The sequence below is a fragment of the Eumetopias jubatus genome, unplaced genomic scaffold (genome assembly GCF_037043125.1).
Source record: "Eumetopias jubatus isolate StellerSeaLion01/CBP00866 unplaced genomic scaffold, mEumJub1_p1.0 scaffold_3, whole genome shotgun sequence".
Classification (NCBI taxonomy): domain Eukaryota; kingdom Metazoa; phylum Chordata; class Mammalia; order Carnivora; family Otariidae; genus Eumetopias; species Eumetopias jubatus.
The window spans coordinates 53,276,090-53,294,796 of NW_028274809.1; the positions used below are offsets into that span (position 1 = coordinate 53,276,090).

At 40.1% G+C, this 18,707-nt stretch overlaps 1 protein-coding gene across 2 annotated transcripts in view; it reads left to right on the forward strand.

Moving 5' to 3' along the window:
• The first annotated feature begins 15,176 nt into the window (after positions 1 to 15,176).
• The window catches only part of CWC22 (CWC22 spliceosome associated protein), a 64,875-nt gene continuing 61,344 nt past the window's right edge, over positions 15,177 to 18,707 (forward strand). For both annotated transcript variants that reach the window (XM_028125308.2, XM_028125314.2), the window contains exon 1: positions 15,177 to 15,213. The gene's annotated coding sequence lies outside the window, so the exon portion shown is untranslated. The remainder of the gene's footprint in view (positions 15,214 to 18,707) is intronic.

Below are 18,707 nucleotides of genomic sequence, written 5' to 3' on the forward strand. Positions count from 1 at the left end.
ACAGAGAGGTGTGTGCATATGTTTATGTGGAGAGAAAGAATGATAAAGCAGATGTGGCAAAATGTTAAATGTGAGAAATCTTGCTTAAAGACGTACACAAATTTGTTGCACTATTCTTATAAATTGTCTGTAAGCCTGAAAGTACGTTTATTTAAAATTAAAGGAAAATAAAATTTTAGAATTCATAAATAACAGCAATAATAAGGATGCTTCTATTTAAATATTCACTCAATCTTGCTTAAAATGCATATGTAATTTTTTAGCTACTGCCTCAAGGTCTTATTTTTATTTTTGGAGTGTATAAATCAATATACATGTGTGCATGTGTGAGAATATCAGCTATTTGAAATAAAAATATTTTTTAATAGGAAGCCAGAAAAAAAACAGAAAAATAGAGACAGTCTTAGAGTGTGAAAAGTGAAATTTTTATACTGGTTTCATAAAATCTGGGATTAAAAAAAAACTTTTTTGTTTAATTTTTAAAAATTAAAAAATTTTTTTAAATCCTATCTATACTTCCAGCAAACCTCCTGAAAGCTTTTTAAAGATAATGTTGACACCTTTAAATATCAAATCCAGAAGAAAAAAAATGAATGCAAATTTATTAGGGCCCTGCAGATGTCCAAAAGTCTCACCCAGAGAAATCTCCAGAAAGGCCCCATCTAATCTTTGGTCCATCATTTCATAGTAAGACTCAGTGAAATAGACATAATTGCAGAGATGCCCATGGGTACTTGACTTCTGTGCCAGATGTAAAGGCAATGGAATCCTGGCAAACCTGGGGTCCTGCCACCTTAAGCGCCCTCGCAGTCATTCTTTCCCAGTCCTGCCATCTTACTTTTCCTCCCACAACAAGGCACCACCACTGAATGGGGCCTAAGCTCCCCATACTCGCAGACTTACCGAGTTCCAGCTTTCTCCCTATCTCACTATGTGAGCCTCTGTTCTCCATCCACTACAGCATTCTCCCTCCAGCTGCACCTACCTGCAAAAAACAAAAGCCTGCAAAATCTTAGGCCAAGTGGCTTCTATTTCCAGACCTATCACTAACTTTCCCTGAGGAAGGTGGTCTCTATCTACCTGCAGGCTTGAAATGAGGAAAGCGGAGAATATAAGGAAAACAAACTCAGTACATTATCATTTCATATTCATGAGCCAAGACCCTTTTTTGTTGAAAAGAAAGAACATTTGTTCAGTAATTTTCCTGATATGCAGTTTATCCATTTTTAACTTACCCTGGAATAGAACAGTGCCAGCCACTGTTTCAAATGGTTAGAGTGAACACTGTTGATACTGTGACCATGTCCCTTGGCCTCTGCAGAGGCTACCTTGGTGGACTGTTCCCCTAACAGCTTTTTAGCACAAACACTGGCATCTCTCTGCCTGAGGCCTGTCTCTGGCTACAGAAGCAAGCTTAGCTTGAATGCCAGCCTGCCAGAAGAAATTAACTCCCCCAGGAGCAACTCTTAGTCAGTGAAGGATCACACTGTCCCATTAGGGGCAATTACAAAGTATGTTCTCTATGCTGTCCAATACGGTAGCTACTAACAAATGTGCTTATTGAGCCCCCAAAGTGTAGCAGGTCCAAACAGACAGCCACTTTAAATGTAACATATACACTGGACTTTTAAGATGTAGCATAAAAAAAAAGGTAAACTACATCATTAACATTTTTATTGATTATATGCTGAAATTATAATACTTTGGACATATTTTTCTAAATAAAATATAACATCAAAATTAATGTTACCTTTTATTTCACTTTCCTTACTAGAAAATTTTAAATTACATAAGTAGCTTATACTACATTTCTGTTGGACAACCCTATATACAGTTTATTAAAGTTCTTTTGCAGAAATGAGCTGCAATTGCCCTCACTAACAGCCTCACCATTTTGATATATCTCCCCTACTTTTGTCTGTACTGAAAACATTATTTAGGAACTGTGACACACTATAAAGAGATGGGGTTTTTTTTGGATGGAGGCTTGCATAGACGAAATCAGATTGAAATCTGTGCCTGTTGTTGTAGGGATGGCAGAAAATTTGTATTTGGGGAAAGACAGCTCCTTGGTAAAATAATGTCTTTTTGTGGCCCTTTAAATTAAGCCAAGCAAAGGAGAAAATGGAAATGGAATGCATGAGACAATGAGAAAGGAATGTGCTCTATTTTCCTTGAGGCTATGTGTTATCCCTGCAGAGATTATGATGATGTTGGCTGGTTTTTGCTTTTCCTTGAGAAAGCTGGAGACAGAGCAAGTGGGGGACTTTTCACTTCTGAGAGGCGAAAGCAGGAGTAAAGGGACATCCATCTGGGGAAAATGAGTCAAGCCCTGGGCCACAGAGACAAAGCAGGGGAAAGGAAGGAAGCTCTTTGGAAGGCATGACTACTGAATGAAATCCAGGAGAAATGGCACCCAATGCTTCATCTTAGGTTTCTTTTCCTGAATTGTATTATCACTTCTTGAATGCTTTAGTGAAGTCTTATAAAATGCCAAAGCTGTGCTTTGGGCAATTAAAGGTCAGGAGCCATGTCTGTCTTTGGGGCATAACTAATTTGATAAGATGAAGTACGCATAAGACAGTGATGAGCAGAAAAGCCTGAAGCAGTGATTTTGTGGGGGAAAGTGAGCAACAAACACTTTTCCAGCTAATAATAATAATACATTCATGTTTTTTTGAGCCAGACACCTTTGAACTACTAGGTTCCAAGTATTTTCATAGGTTATCTCATTTCATTCTCACAATAACCATGTTAAGTAATATTATTATTACTCCTGCTTTATAGATAGAAAACTGAGGTACAAAGATACTAAGTAACTTGATCAGGATCAAACAGCTAGCAAGTCAGGTACAAAGGCAGAGTCAAGGTACAAATCTGGGCAGTCAATGTTGTCTTGTGCCTTAACCGCTGTGATATTCGTTCTCTTGGGACGAGTTTGTGAAACAAGGACCTACTCCCTATGAATTTTCAGAAATCAGGAGGCAAACTTTATAAGAGAACCGTACGGCAAATCAGGCCTTTCACCGAACCTCTCAAGTAGATGGGAAAAAATCATTTTTCACAAAAATTCTCAAAGAGGCAGAAAATTTGAAAGGAGAGAACAAGTTCCTAAACGTCACACACTTCATCGTATCTCTCACTGTAATCTGTGCTTAACAGTAATTCCTGGTTACTGATGAAACACACAAATGTGGGAAATGTTCTTTATTTCCTTTTATACCTAAATGTCCCAATATATTAAACATTGACTTTTAAGCTGTCCAAACAGCGTTTTTTCCTAGCACAGCTTTGAGTGTGTGACAGAGTATCTGTAGTATTCTAATAGTGTTAACTAATTTGCTAACTACAGATATATGACTTTAAAAATACTATCAAGTGATATTAAATTTTAACTCAATATAAACCTCAGCTTCAGGCAGTGAAATCCCCATTATTACTTTTTCAGGGTACTTTCATTCTACTTAATCCAAGGATTATCAAACACATGCTGCAGGACTGAATGAGACTGTAGAGACCTTCTCTCTTCATAATTATAGTCTGGCCATTTTCCTTCACTGAATTGCTTATTCAAATGTGTACAATTTTAACCAAACTGCTTATTCAAAAGATTTAGAAAAAAAAAAGACCTTTTTAATATGCTATACATGATTTAAGCAGGAGAAAGCTCAGCCGTCACTCCACTCTTCCTTCCTGGGACCTGCTCTTTCCCTATGATTTTCTCCATATAGTTGTTCTCCATCCCAAACTTTCTGTTTCTATAAGGATCTAGGCTTTTGGAAACCAAACCAGGAAGACCAGCAGGCCTGTAGCATCCCATTTTGTCATATCTTACTGCTCAGGAATGAGCCAAGAAAACCAATTGCTTGTATGGGAGAAAGGAAAAGGAAATCCCTAGGAGCAAAAAATGGTCAATATTTCAAAATTATTATTCTGCGTAAGGCACCATGTTCAGCATTTTACATATATCATCTTAGTTCATCCTTAAATAACCCTAACGTTATTTATTGTGTTGTTTAATGCTCCAAATGCTATTATTTACCCTCATTTTAGAGTGAAGGAAACTGAGACATGGTAGGTTGGGCTACCTAGCTGCGGTGATAAAGCAGCCTCTGAGATGACGTCTGGAATTCACACCCTTGGGTCATCCCCTCGCCCCGAGTATCAGGTGAGCCTAGTGACTTGATTCTCACCAAAGGAAGATGGTCCAAATAATGAGGTGTCATTTTTGAGACTAAGCTATGCTTTCTCTCACCCCTTCTCACCTGTTTGCTCTGATGGAAGCCAGCCACCATATTGTAAGCTGTCCTAGGGAGAGATCCACATCAGTGGCCGGGAACTGATGACCCCAGTCAACAGCCAGTGGGAAGCTGAGGCCTGCCAACAAAATTATGAGTGAGCCTGGAAGGGATCCTCTCCCCCAGCTGGGCTCTGAGTTGACTGAAGCCCTGGCCAACAGCTTGACTGCAGTCTTGTGAGAGATCCAGCCAGAGGACCCGGCTAAGCTGCACCTGAATCCTGTCTTGCAGAAAAGGTGAGATAGTAAGTGTTGTTTTAGGCACTAAGCCTTAAAGTAATGTATTGTGTGACAATAAATAACTCAGACAGCTGGTAAACTTAAACTCAGGTGATTTGGCTCCGGACATCATGTTTTAGCCAGCATGCTCTTCTGCTCCCTAGGAACTGGGACTGGTTCTCTCAGCTTCTGTCACAGAGGCCACCATGTGCAGCCAGTCCCAGTATATTCCCTCCCGTCTCTCAAAAGCCCGAGTGGTGCCGAGATTCCAGCACAGAAATCAGGAGGCAATCAGGAGCACACACCATAATCACCTCCTTCTCTTGTACTAAAGAAAGATGCCTGTCCTTTTGCTTGCACTACAAAGTCACTGGTAATGTCTGTTGGGTTCTTGTATCCATTCTCATTACCATTTCATTTATTTCTCTCCAATTCCTTACTTTCTCTTTTTTCACTGATTTTCTGCTCTTTTTTTTTTTGTTCTTCTTTACTCTTAGACCCTATTTTCCTCTTCATTTCCATTTTCTCCTGTAAACTGTTTTCTCCTGCTTCTATTTTCACTTACAGAAAAAGGTACTATTTGCCTCCTGGAAACTTTAATGCTTGTCTGAAAAGAACAGCTTTCTGGAAATATCAACAGAAAGAAAAACACAGGTGGAGAGTGGGCTTGGGGGTGGTGCAAGAGAACTCTCTTTAGTGGGTTTTTTGTTTTTGAGGCCACCCGCCTCCCATATCAAAACATCCCTTAGGGCAGTTAAAAGCTGCTGGCCACCCCAATTAAAGTGTTTTCAAAGAAACTGTAAGAAATAGTTCCAAGAGCACTTTTAACTTATTACATGTGGGTTACATAAGCACTGGAAGCTTGTTAAAACATTCAAAATATGATATGAATTGAGTCACACAACAGTGGGTCAAAGCTTTAGCTTTTTAGTGTGACTAACATGATCGTCTGTGATTCAGGCGCCCTGGACAAAAACGGATCTTAAAGAAAATCAATTAAGGGATATCTTTTGCTCCTTCTAAGAACCTACATTCCTAACTTTAAAAATATGGCTATAATTCCTTTGTATTTGGATTAACTATGCTTTTAAGCATAGCTGTAACAGGACTGGTCATATTACAAATCAGATATGGGAAGCAAAGGTAATTCTTTATTTGATTTAAACAAATCTTATCTTCCTCAAGAGCCCTACCCACTAGGTTGTGTGGAAAGAAAAAACAAAACAAAACAAAAACAAAAACAAAAACACCCAAGCTGTTAAGCCACCCTCTAAACCCAAATGAAGAGCATGATTTAAACAACCCCTTTCATATTTCTCATGATAACTCAAATGGCATGATGGGTAGGACAGTTCTTAGAGCTTGGCAGGCATTGAGCACCATCCCCTTCTTATCACCTCCTTCTACAAAAAACCAGTAGCAGCCCTTCCTAGCATGCTGACAACCTTAACTATCCTTACACATTTCCAAACCACCCCTTTGTGGGTCAGTACTGCCCTCCCTCTAAAATATAACAAATCTAAGTAATGCTCAAGTATTTGAGTAAATTATTTAGTGTATGAGATCCATCTCTCTCCCACCTCCTCTCCAAGATGGCATCTGGACTTTACACAAAAAGGAGTTAGCCAGGATCCTTAAATCAGTGCAGTGTTCCCAGGTCCTCTGGTCTCCAAGGCAACGGTCATTACTCAGCTGGCTGGCCTCCACAGCAAAAGTCAACAGCTAGTGTCATTCCTGAGCTGGTCTCCATATATAGTCAACCCTTGTTGATACATGATTAAAGGAGAATTATTCTCAAATGTGACACTTCAAGTATGACCTTGTTGCACAATTGATTTGTCCAATTATACCCTGGTACAAAAAAGGAAATATTCTTATCAATCCTATGTAAAAAATCACAGTGCTGTGAAAGTAAAGAGACTTAGTAAAAATATTTGTTTCTCAATTCTTAGAAGTCAGGAGCATCAGATCCCAAAGGCAGAGTCTATTAAAGATTTGAAATAACTTTAAAAAAAAAAAAGAAAGAAAGAAAGAACTCTCTCCTATGTCTATGAGAAATACAACATTAAAATAATACCAAAAATATTCTGAATAAATTACCACATTAAAATTTTCCTCCTTAACTTACTAGGTTCACTGTAATTAATATTTATTTTAGGGGCACCTGGGTGGCTCAGTCGGTTAAGTGTCTGCCTTCAGCTAGGGTCACAATCTCGGGGTCCTGAGAGGGAGCCCTGTTGGATTCCTTGCTCAGCGGGGAGTCTCCCTCTCCCTCTGCCCCTCTCCCCACTTGTGCGTGCTCTGTCTCTCTCAAATAAATAAAATCTTTTTAAAAAATACTTACCTTACTTTGCTTTAGATCAAGCAATTAGGTTTGATCAAAATATGTCTGCTTTTAGACAGAAAAGAGCCTTGCAAATTCTGACTTGGTCTACAGGTACAGACTGAAAGCTTCCTAAACAATGTTACCTTGGAAGATTGTACCCAAGTCTCTGTTCTTTGAAATATCCATAGTTCAGAGTACCTAGTGCCGTCTTTTTCCACAGGGCCCCGAGACTGTTTTTTCTTAAAAACACAATCACTAGCTTGTTGCCTAAACTGAAATCTCAGGCAAGCTTCAGAGGGAAGCAGAAACCTGTTTAATGATGAGACTGAATTGCTCTGGACCACTGATTATAGTACCAATAAAATCAGAATGAAGAACAGTAAAATTTTCTATTATCTATTTTGTAAGGGTTTAATCAATGTTTCCCATGAACTAAGAATGTATTGTGGACAGTAAGGGCAGTGACAAATTTCTAGGGCCTTCCCTTAAAATCTGCAATCTGTGAGATTTTTATATAAACTTATCCTAGGGAAGGCTGAGATCTCTTCTGGTCCAACAATCCTTCCCGTGCAATTATTACAGCAGTAACGCAGAACATACCAAACAAACCTAATACTTTCTAGCATCTCTCCAGTGTTAGTACCTGTTGTGTTAGACATAGAGAAGCAGCATTCAGACATTCACATCCCTCTTCAAGAAAGGACTTGTGGCCTCCAGCTATTAACTCCTTCAGCTTGGCTTCTGCTTTTGAGCTCAGGTCATGGTCCTCTTGTGGTGGCCCAAGCTAATGACCAAGCAAGATGTGTCACACAGGCCTAGACTTTCATCCAATGCAAGACTCTTCTAACAGGCAATCTTCACTCTGGACCTCTCTGTTGAGCTTTCAGAGACTCTGTCATATCTGCATCATGGTACTGTTGACTCTTCCTGCTCAATCCTACTTCCTGTCTTTTTCCATTCTCAGTTATTACTCCCACATAAATCGTTTATATGCCTATCTTCACCTCAGTGTCCACTTCTCAGAAGACCCAACTGACACAGTGGTACCAGGAATGAACAAAAAAAGCAAGTGGTAAGTTGGGATTTTGCGATTGTATCCCTACCTGTTTGCCTGGCAAAGATGAGCCCATCCCAGGTGGTATGTGGGGTAAAATTAGTCTTTGGCACAATATGGTAGTGCAACTGCTAAGCATAACACTAGCTAGGAAGAGTTTATCAATTTGGGGGTACTCTCTTGGAATACAGGATTGAACACTCTGGAAAGGATCCAAGGGGATGGAGCAAATTCACAGGTAGGGCGACTCCCAGACACCTGGAGAAAGCAAAGACTTGTGCTGAGTAAAAATGAAATACCTGAATTGTCACAGCTGACCCCAGAGGAAGGAAACAAAAAGCCCAGGAAAATGGATATGCTAGAGTAGTGAATATAGGAGGCCAGAAAACCTACCAGGGAAGTATTTTCCACAGGAGGGCTTGGAGAGCATATCATTTCACAAGGCTAACAGGAATGTGCTAGTTACAGGGACATTAGCATCATGAAGATGTCCAGTGCCTGTTCCTCCTTACAGGTAAGAGCTGACTATAGAAAGTGCTGTCATGCCATATATGAAAAACCCAAAACTAACATCATCCTCAATGGTGAAAAACTAAGAGCTTCTCCCCTAAGATCAGAAACAAGACAAGGATGTCCACTCTCATCACTTTTATTCAACATAGTACTAAAGTCTTAGCCAGAGCAATCGGACAACAAAAAAAAGTAAAAGGCATCCAAATTGGTAAGGAAGAAGTAAAACTTTCAATATTTGCAGATGGCATGATACTATATATGGAAAATCCTAAAGTCTCCACCAAAAAACTACTATAACTGATAAAAAAATTCAATAAGTTCATAGGCTACAAAATCACAGAAATCCATTGTATTTCTCTACACTAATAATGAAGTGGCAAAAGTAGAAATTAAGAGAACAATCCCATTTACAATTACATCAAAAATAATAAAATACCTGGGAATAAACTGAACCATGGAGGTGAAAGGTCTATACTCTGAAAACTGTAAGTCATTGCTGAAAGAAATGGAAAACAACACAAATGGAAGGGTATTCCATGTTCATGGACTGGAAGAACAAATACTGTTAAAATGTCCATACTACCCAATAATGCAATCCCTATCAAAACACCAACAACATTTCTCAGAGAACTAGAATAAATAACCATAAAATTTGTATGGAACCACAAAAGATCCCAAATAGCCAAATCAATCTTAAAAAAGAACAAAATAAAAGGTATCACAATTCTAAATTTCAAAATGCACTACAAAGCTGTAGTAATCAAAACAGTAGAGTACTGTTACAAATATACACACAGAGCAATAGAAAAGGATAGAGATCCCAGAAATAAACTCACAATTATATGGTCAATTAATCTTCGATAAAGAAGGCAAGAATATGCAATGGGGAAAAAAAACAGTCTCTTCAACAAATGGTATTGGGAAAACTGGACAGCTATAAGCAAAAGAATGAAACTATATCACTTTCTTACACCATTCACAAAAATAAACACAAATTGGATTAAGGGTCTAAATGTGAGCCTTGAAACCATAAAAATCCTAGAAGACAGCACATGCAGTAATGTCTCTGACATCGTCCCTAGTAACATTTTTCTGGATATGACTCCTTAGGCAATGGAAACAAAAGCAAAAATAAACTATTGGGATTACATCAAAATAAAAAGCTTCTGTACGGAGAAGGAAACAATCAACAAATCTAAAAGACAACCTACCAAATGGGAGAAGATATTTGCAAATGACATATCCAATAAAGGGTTAGTATCCAAAATATATAAAGAATTTATACAACTCAACACCAAAAAGTAATCTAATTAAAAATGGGCAGAAGACATGAATAGAAACTTCTCCAAAGAAGACATACAGATGGCCAAAAGACACATGAAAAGATACCCAACATCACTCATCATCAGGGAAATGCAAATTAAAACCACATGAGTTATCAGAATGGCTAAAATCAGAAACAGAAGAAACCACAAGTGCTGGTGAGGATGTGGAGAAAAAGGAACCCTCGTGAACTGTTGGTGGGAATGCAAATTGGTGCAGCCACTGTGGAAAACAGTATGGAGGTTCCTGAAAAAATTAAAAATAGAATTACCACATGACCAGTAATTCCACTACCCAAACAATACAGAAACACTAGTTCAAAAAAATATGTGTATCCATATGTTTACTGTAGCATTACTTACAATAGGCAAATGATCTACTATTGGAATGAATCATGTGCCGGCCAGGTAATAAATGGAGTTATGGCCAAAGTCTGGTTCACAATGGGTCCACTGGGACCACAGATCAACTCAGTGGTCATTTACCCAATCCCAAATTGTATAATTGGAATGTATATACTTCACAGTTGGGAGTCATTTCCATTTATTGTCCTCGGCCTATGGAGTAAGAGCTGTCACGGGGGGAAGGCCAAGTAGACATCTTTGAAAATGCCTCCCCTGGCCAAGAGAGTGTATCTAAAACAATATCACAATGCCAGAGGATGGTGGAGATTAATAATACACTTAAGGACATAAAGGATGCAGGAACAGTAGTTCCCATCACACCTTCATTTAATTTGATACTCTGGCCTGTAGAAACCAGATAAATTAGCGGAATGATTGTTGACTACTGTAAGTTCAACAAAGTAGCAGCCCCAACTGTAGCTGCCATGCCAAGCAAAGTATCATTATTAAAGCAGGATAACATGGCCTTAGGTACACAGCCACTGATTTGGAAAATGGATTCCCAATCCATTCTCCAATATATCCCAATCAATAAATATAATTAGAAATATTAATATACAAATGATAAGCAGGCAACAACATGCATTGACACTTTAGCCCCAGGGCTATGTTAACTCTCCTGTCTCTCTCATAATATAGTCCAAAGAGATGTGGATCATCTGAAAATCCTGTAGAGTATCATAATGATCCATTATATCAATGACATCATGCTGATTAAACAGGCTGAGCAAGAGGTGGCTAGCATGCTGGAGGTTTGTGCCCCGGAAAGTAGGAAATTAACCTTATGAAGAGGTCAGGGATCTGTCCCTTCATTAAAGGGTTTAAATGCCCAGTGTTCTGAGGAGTGCTAGAACATCCCCTTCTCAGTAAAAAACAAATTGCTGACTCTTGCATCCCCTACAAGAAAGAAGAAAGCACAGTGCCTACAAGGCTGCTTTGAGTTCCGTTAATCAACATACTGCACATCTAGGAATATTTTGGGGGCCCTCATTCCAGGTGACACAAAAAGCTGCCAGCTTTACAAGCTGGCAAAAGAGCTTGACAACAGGTCTGAGTGGTGGCGTGAGCGGCCGCGACACTTGTGGTATAGGATCTGGCACATTCTAGGGTGTTAAGAGTTGTCACTTTTAGAAAAAGACGCAGTATTGAGTTTACGGAAATCTTAGTGGGAGAATCACAGTTCAGGCACCTGGATTTCTGAAGCAAGGTTCCACACCTTTTAAAAATTAGGTCTTGGCATGCTACTGGAAAAAAAAAGGGAATGTTTGACCATGGGACACTAAACGATACAAAATGAAATATGTCTTGTTGAACACATAAGGTCATAAATTCTGGAGGGCCCAGTCATATAATTCATCATAAGATGAAAGTATTATATTTGGGATGAAGCACTAAGAAGATGAGAAGGTACAAACAATCCACATGAACAGACAGTCCAGACCTTGATGTCACCCTTCAGTTGCATCCACACCCCTCTCAGCTTGCACTGATGGCCATATGGGATAGGGGTGGTGTCTTCAACAACAAGCTGAAGAAAGAAAAAAATGGCTGAGCTTAGTTTACAGATGAACTGGCTAAGTATGTGGATGAAACCTGAAACTGGACAGCAGCTACAGTATAGCCTCACTCTAGAATAGCCCTGAAGACAGGAGAGTGACAATCTTCCTATGGGGTAGAGCTTCAGGGGGTGCGCCTAGTCATCCACTTTGTATGGGAAGGAAAGAGGCCTAATTGTCAGAGTATAAACAGACTAACAGGAAATGGCAAAAAGCTTGGCTGGCTGGTCAGGGGTCTGAAAGAAAGAGATTTTAAAAATTGCAGACAAGGAGATCTTAAAGGGTTAGAGGTATATGGATATGCCTATTGTTGTGGGTAAAAAGTGTGAAGATCTTTTGAACACAATCAATGTCCACAAGAAAGCATACATTATAGAAGAGGCACTAAACAACCAAGTAAACAAAATTACGCAGCTAGTTGATGTTAGCCTTTGTTCGTGGCTACTCCAGGGCTGGCACATGGACACTTGAGTGAAATGGTCATGGTGACAAAAATGGAGTCCATGCATGGGGTCCATGAATATGAAGCCCATTTACCATAGCTGACCTACCTACTGTCTCATTTGCAAGTTCAATCTGCCAGCAAAAGAGAGCAATGTTGGGCTTCTAATGTCATCACTCCTTTAGGAGATCAAGTAGCCATTCCGTGGCAAGTTGACTACACTGGAACCTTTCATCCTGGAAGGGGCTGCAGATCCATCCCATGGGAACAGACTACCTATATTGGGTATGTGTTTGCACTTCATATCCACCAATCTTTATCTAGCACCACTATTCAGGAACTTATACAATGCCTGATTCACAGATGTGGAATACAATACAATATAGCATCCAACCAGATAACACTTAACAGTAAAGGTAGTGTAGGAGGGTGCCTGTGACCATGGGTTCCACTAGTTATATCATATGCTGCATTTCCCAGAAGTTGGAAGCCTAATAGAGCACTAGTATGGCCTGCTGAGGGTAAAGTTCAAGCACCCAATGGGAGACAATACTCTACAAGGAAGAGTTGCCCAGGATGCAGGAGATTTTGATATGGGCTAGAGTCCCCATTAGGAACAATACATGGCTCCACAAGACAAGGGATTAAAACAGGATTAGCCCCATTTACCATCATTTCCAGTGACCCATTCCTGCAATTCTGAGTTTTGTGGAATTAGAGGTCCTAGTCCCCAAAGGTGTTATATTCATGTTAGAGGACACAGCAAGAGTCCCACTGAACTAAGCTTCATCAGCTGCATGGGCACTTTAGACTTCTTGAGTTCAGGTACAAGTAGGCAAAAAGAGGACTCAACACCTTGGTAGGAGAAGCTAACTTTGATCAGCAGGAGAATGTAGGCTTGATGTTACATAACAGGAACAGGTAAGAAAATGTGTGGCACTCAGGTGATGACTTGGGCATCTCTTTGTGGTACCTTGCCCAATAGTGACTATAAATGGGCAAGTGCAGCAACACCTGCATGAGAAGACAATTATTACTAGGGACTCAAGTGTCTCAGTAACTAGGGTTTTCACACCACCAGTTTAACCACTGAGACCAGCAGAAGTGGTAGCTGAGAGGGAGAGGAATTTAGAATGAATAGGGGGAGAGAAAGGTTCAGTTGTGGCCCAAGACCAACTGCAAAGATGGGTACTGTAGTTTGTTCCACTAACTTTTGTAAATTTCTCTTCAGGAAGAGAGGCCACTGGAACCCCATAGGAATTACTCCCTGAATGTATATACAGCGTGGATCTAAACAGTGCAAGGGGTGGACTGTGACAGACGAAGAGATAATCTACTCAGATACCTTTTCAAGAAAAGGCTCTTTGCTAGGAGTGTGGTTAGGTGACAAACTTCAACTGTTAACACTTCCAAGCACATCTCAGGTTTTGAATGGAGGCCACATTTTCCTTGAGGTGGGTCTAGCCAGTGACTGGGCAGGACTGTGTTACAAGGGCCGAGCCATTTTATCCCAGTATGGGACTCTTCACCTTTGCTCTGGGGTTACCCATGCCCCATCCAATTTCCTCCCTCTTCCTTTTACCATTTTACATTCCGAACCCTGTATCACAGTTTGTTTCCTGGAGGAAGCAAATTCCAAACGACAAACCTAGTCTTTTCCAGCTCCATTTAGCTCCCCTAGCTTCAATTCTAACTTTCCTATTTCTATTGATAATTGTAGAGGTGGTATTGTGCTTTTTTTTTTTCAGATATGGATACAAATGTTTACCAGACTCCTCTCCTGTGCCCTGTATTGGTACAACCGAAATCTAGTCACTTAAATATTTAGACACCAAAATGTACTTTAACTATGGTCAAATATGTTAACTATGAAAAAGAATAGGTAATACTGTTATGTAGTAGGAATTATGTCACATACATCAAGTATGTGCTAATTCATTCTTAAAAGTATTCTATGGGGTAGGTACTAATTTTTTTCCCTACCTAACAGAAAATGGGCACACAGTGTTGCCCCAGAAAAATCATCCAGGAGTACATCAATAGAAAGAGTTAAACATAAGTAGGCCTGCTCCAGTGCCTTTTTCTGAAATCACTATACCCTTCTGCCTCAAAAAAAAAAAGGGGTGGGGGTCATTAGCATGAGTACTCTAAAATTCTAATAGAGAAATGTTTGGAGAAACCAGGCCTGGTGTATAGAAGGTTGGGGAACATAAAGATACAGTTGCTTTAGGAAAAGAGAGTTTCCAAAACAGTAACAAGGAGTTGAACTTTTAGATTTTGTTACTATTGAAAAGTAAAGAAAACTATTCCACTGATTACCTCTGATCTCTGCACAGTCGGCTATTTCCAAATTGGCCAGCCAGTCTCCTTATCCTCAGGATGTCTTCCCAGCTGGTACCTTAAACTCAAACAGAGGCATCATCCTCTCTACAAAATCAGCTTCTCCTCATTGCTTCACTTTGTCTGTGGTCCCATTCCCGTAGGCTTGAAATCTTGGAACTTTATAGGCACTTAACGCTTCTAACAGTTTTGCTTAGAACCTTATAAACAGGTTCTTTATATAACCCCACTGAAAAGAGTCTGAAAAAGGTGTCTGCTCTTCTTAAGATTTTCACGGAAAAGTGACTAGAAAGGTTTATTTTTTGCCAACAGCCGAGAACGAGCTTTAGAGTAAATTTTGCCAGAGCCTCATCACTCCCAGGTTTCAGACGAGCCGACTGTATGTCTCCGGCGCCTACCGAGAAGAACTACAATTCCCGTCGTACCTTGCGACCTTCTCAGCCTTAAAAAAATACAATTGTTCACGTCATTTCCGCCCTCACAGGCGGCGGATGCTGGACTTTGTAGTTTGAATTAACTTCTCTTTTGTCGCCGTCTTGGAAAAAGAAAATTAAAGCCAAACCAGCTGCTCTAAATTTGTAATTACGATAGGGCATTTAAAGTAAATTAATAGATAACGTTTTAAAGTGAATTTAGCGTCAGGTTTTTATGTATTTCACGTACCGCCTTCCTCGCACTGCCGGGCCGGGAAGGGGAAGTGACGTGTATCCGGTGTAATGGCGGCGCGGTGTAGCTCCAGGTAATTAACGAACTCCGTAGACTCGCCTCAGGCAGCGAACCGGAGTGAGGGTGGCGGGTTGCCGGTCCGGGTGGGAATTGAAAGGGGACCAGGAGTGGGTACCAGCTGGGTGGGACCGCCGTGGACAGCGCCGGGTTGTGCATGGCTCTCCTCTTGGCGCCCGCAGACCCGCGAGGCTGAGGTGTGAGAGCCGGTCGGGCGGAGGAGTCTGAGCGTGAACTCCGTCCCTGACTGCGCGGACGAACCTAGCTCCTTGGTGAGGTTCCTGGAGCTCTCTCGCCGTGGTGTCTTTGTTGCTGCAGTCTAGCGCGGCGGTGGGCCTCTTCTTCTGTCGGAACGGCTCACTTAGAGTTTCTTCAGTCGTTTTGGGGTTCCCAAGGCCTCTTTCTTAGTGTCCGGATTCCAGGCCGTGGGGGTGGGATTAATGAACTGTAGTTAATTAAAAAGTAGCGGAAGTTCCACTCTTATGCCTGCTTCTAGCGTAATATACCTATGACAGCTTCTTTAAAATTTCATTAGTCGTTTCTTTTCCATTTATTTGCCCCGTAAATAAAGATGCTTTCTAGTGTTGACTCCTGGGGCTCTTCGTTCCTCATTAAGTGAGCCCTTTGTCCCCTTTTATCGTTGATCTACTTCCAGTAAGGTGATACTCCCCAACTTGGGCCTCCAGTGTGTCCAACTATCCAGCTTCGGATCCTACAATACACTGGTACTTATCGGTCATAGTTAATTTCTCTGAGTCTAACTCCAATAATCGCTTTACTTATTTTACCTTAATCCTCACGACTTTTTGAGATAGAGAAGGAAACGATTTGAGAAAGGTTAAGGGATTGAAAGGATGGTAAGAGTTCCCTTTACATTTTTACGTGTCCCACAGACTAGCAATAGCAGATAGAAAAACAAGCAAATTTGGCCTTCAGAAGACTACTTAACCTGCCTCCTCCTTATCATATTTAAGCTTGTTTTAGGATTGCCTGTGAACTTGGGAGTTAACCTCAATTATCGTCCTACTGTAGAAAAGCGAATTTAGATTTGGCATTAAAAGTGTGACTTTGTTCGCAGAAGCGTTGTGACAAGTAGCATCGGTAGGAGAAGACCTAGTTGTGTTGATGCTGGATGATGGACTAGTAAACCAAAGATTCGGCACTTACTAGGTCTGTCACTTGGGGCACGTTACCTATCATTTCTAGTCTCAGCTTCTTCACCTGAAAAATGTGAATGATAATAATATCCAACTTCGTGAGTTGTTTTGAGGATAAAGGAAAATGATGGATATAAGGCACTATGCATAGTGCCTGACATACAATGTTAGCTATTATTGTTACTGCTGTGATATAGTTGATGAATTCTCTTGCGTCATTTCTTTTCCTTTAGTTTTGAAGGTTGCCCTTCCACTTTTAAGTGTCCATGCCACTTTCATGGAGCATTTCCCACTTCATTTGGCTGGGGTCTCGTTTATTGTCTTCCCTGATGATTGCACATTGCCAGGTGATCTACATTAACTTGTACCTGAGACCATCTAAGAGAGCACACAATTAGTGTGTGCAACAAGTTGGTGCCCTAACTTAAACATTATTTTCTGTTTATTATCCACTTGTATCGAGACTAAATTTTGTACTACCTGGTATGTCCCTAACTTGGTATAAGTTAAGGCTGGCCTAGAGCTAGTTTAAAAGAGAGGTGGTTATTGGTAATATAGCTGATCCTACTGATGACTCCATGGGCTTCCTTGTTGCATTTCTCTACCATCTAAATTTGAAAATTTTAGCGTGGGAAGATGATAAAACAAAAAGGCCTCTGGCATATTAGTTTCAGCAAACTTCTGGACTTACTAAACATGTAGCCTATATATTTTATCAGTGTATTCATTTCCCAAGTGAATTTTGGAATAGATAATTCATTGCCTACAACAGAGTGCAAATTTTCAAAGCATTTTCTTAAAAAATAATACATCAGGAGAGGAAGCGATGGATTAAAGCAAGCCTTTGCTATTTGTAGCCAAGTTAGTGAGTCTTTTCCCAGAGAACAGATACCAAAAGGGTGGCATAAGCTGCCTTGGTCTGGAGACATTAGGGCTCCTGTGATTATAGAAGCTAATGGGAGCCAAATTATGCAAAGAGCCCAAATGTCCATTGAGTGATGAATGGATAAAGAAGATGTGGTATATATATTATATTGTGGTGTGTGTGTATATATATATGTATATATATATATATTACTCAGCCATCAAAAGGAATGAAATCTTGCCATTTGCAGTGACCTGGATGGAGCTAGAGTTTATTGTGCTAAGCAAAATAAGTCAGTCAGAGACGACACCTCTCTGAGGTGGCTCAGTTGGTTAAGCATCTGCCTTCAGCTCAATTCATGATCCCAGGGTCCTGGGATTGAGTTACATATCGGGCTCCTTGCTCAGCAGGAAGCCTGCTTCTCCTTTTGCCTCTCCCCCCTGCTCCTGCTCTCTCTCCCTCTGACAAATAAATAAATAAAATCTTTTTTTAAAAAAGAGAAAGAAATACCATATGATTTCACTCATAATTGGAATTTAAGAAACAAAACAGATGAACATAGGGGAAGGAAGGGAAAAATAAAATAAGATAAAAACAGAGAGGGAGACAAACTATAAGATACTTAACTATAGAAAAAAACAGTGTTGCTGGGGGGGGAGGTGGACAGGGGGATGGACTAAATAGGTGATGGGTATTAAGGAGGGCACTTGTGATGAGCACTGGGTATTACATGTTAAGTGAAGAATCACTAAATTCTACTGTTGACTAACTTGAATTTAAATAAAAACTTGAAAGATAAAAAATAAAATAAAATTCATCATGGGGGAAAAATAGAAGCTAATGGGAGGAAGAAACTCAGTGAAGATTCATATTTTCCTTCACTTTGGGCCTAATTCAGATGGATCAGGATAGACAGAGTTTAGCACTTCCAGATGAAAGGTCACCCTGTGAGTCCTTTCCTCAATTTTATTGAGACAATTTTATTCTACATTTGGTGACAAGTGCCTCAGTAATGGAATATAGTGCTGTGTGTCTGGGGGCTACTTCATAAATTTCTCAGTGGAGGCCACCACTTCCAAGTTTTCTTTAAAAACCCTGGTTGTGGTTTACTAAATGGCTCTTTAATAATCAGAAAGGCCACTTTAAAAGCTGTGCTGTGAGTGTTGGCAGAATATGTTCAACCCATATACTTATTTAGGCAAGCAGAGGAACACATTTTTGGGGAGAGGGAACAAAGTGGTATGAATGTTTGAAGGCATGAAGTATATTCAGTAATTAGATGTGGTTTTGTAAGTTGAAGTATCTACACCTTTAGGTTCAGATTTCCCCTTGGAATGCCTTTAAAGGAACTGGTATTTTTTTCATCTCAATAGGGAAGTTTATTCAGGCAGCTCTCCAGGTTAACATGGGGTGAAGACAAGGGATGACACTTGATAGTAGTGCTGTCTTGCAGTTGATGACAAACAGCTTGGGGGTTCCTAAAAGTTG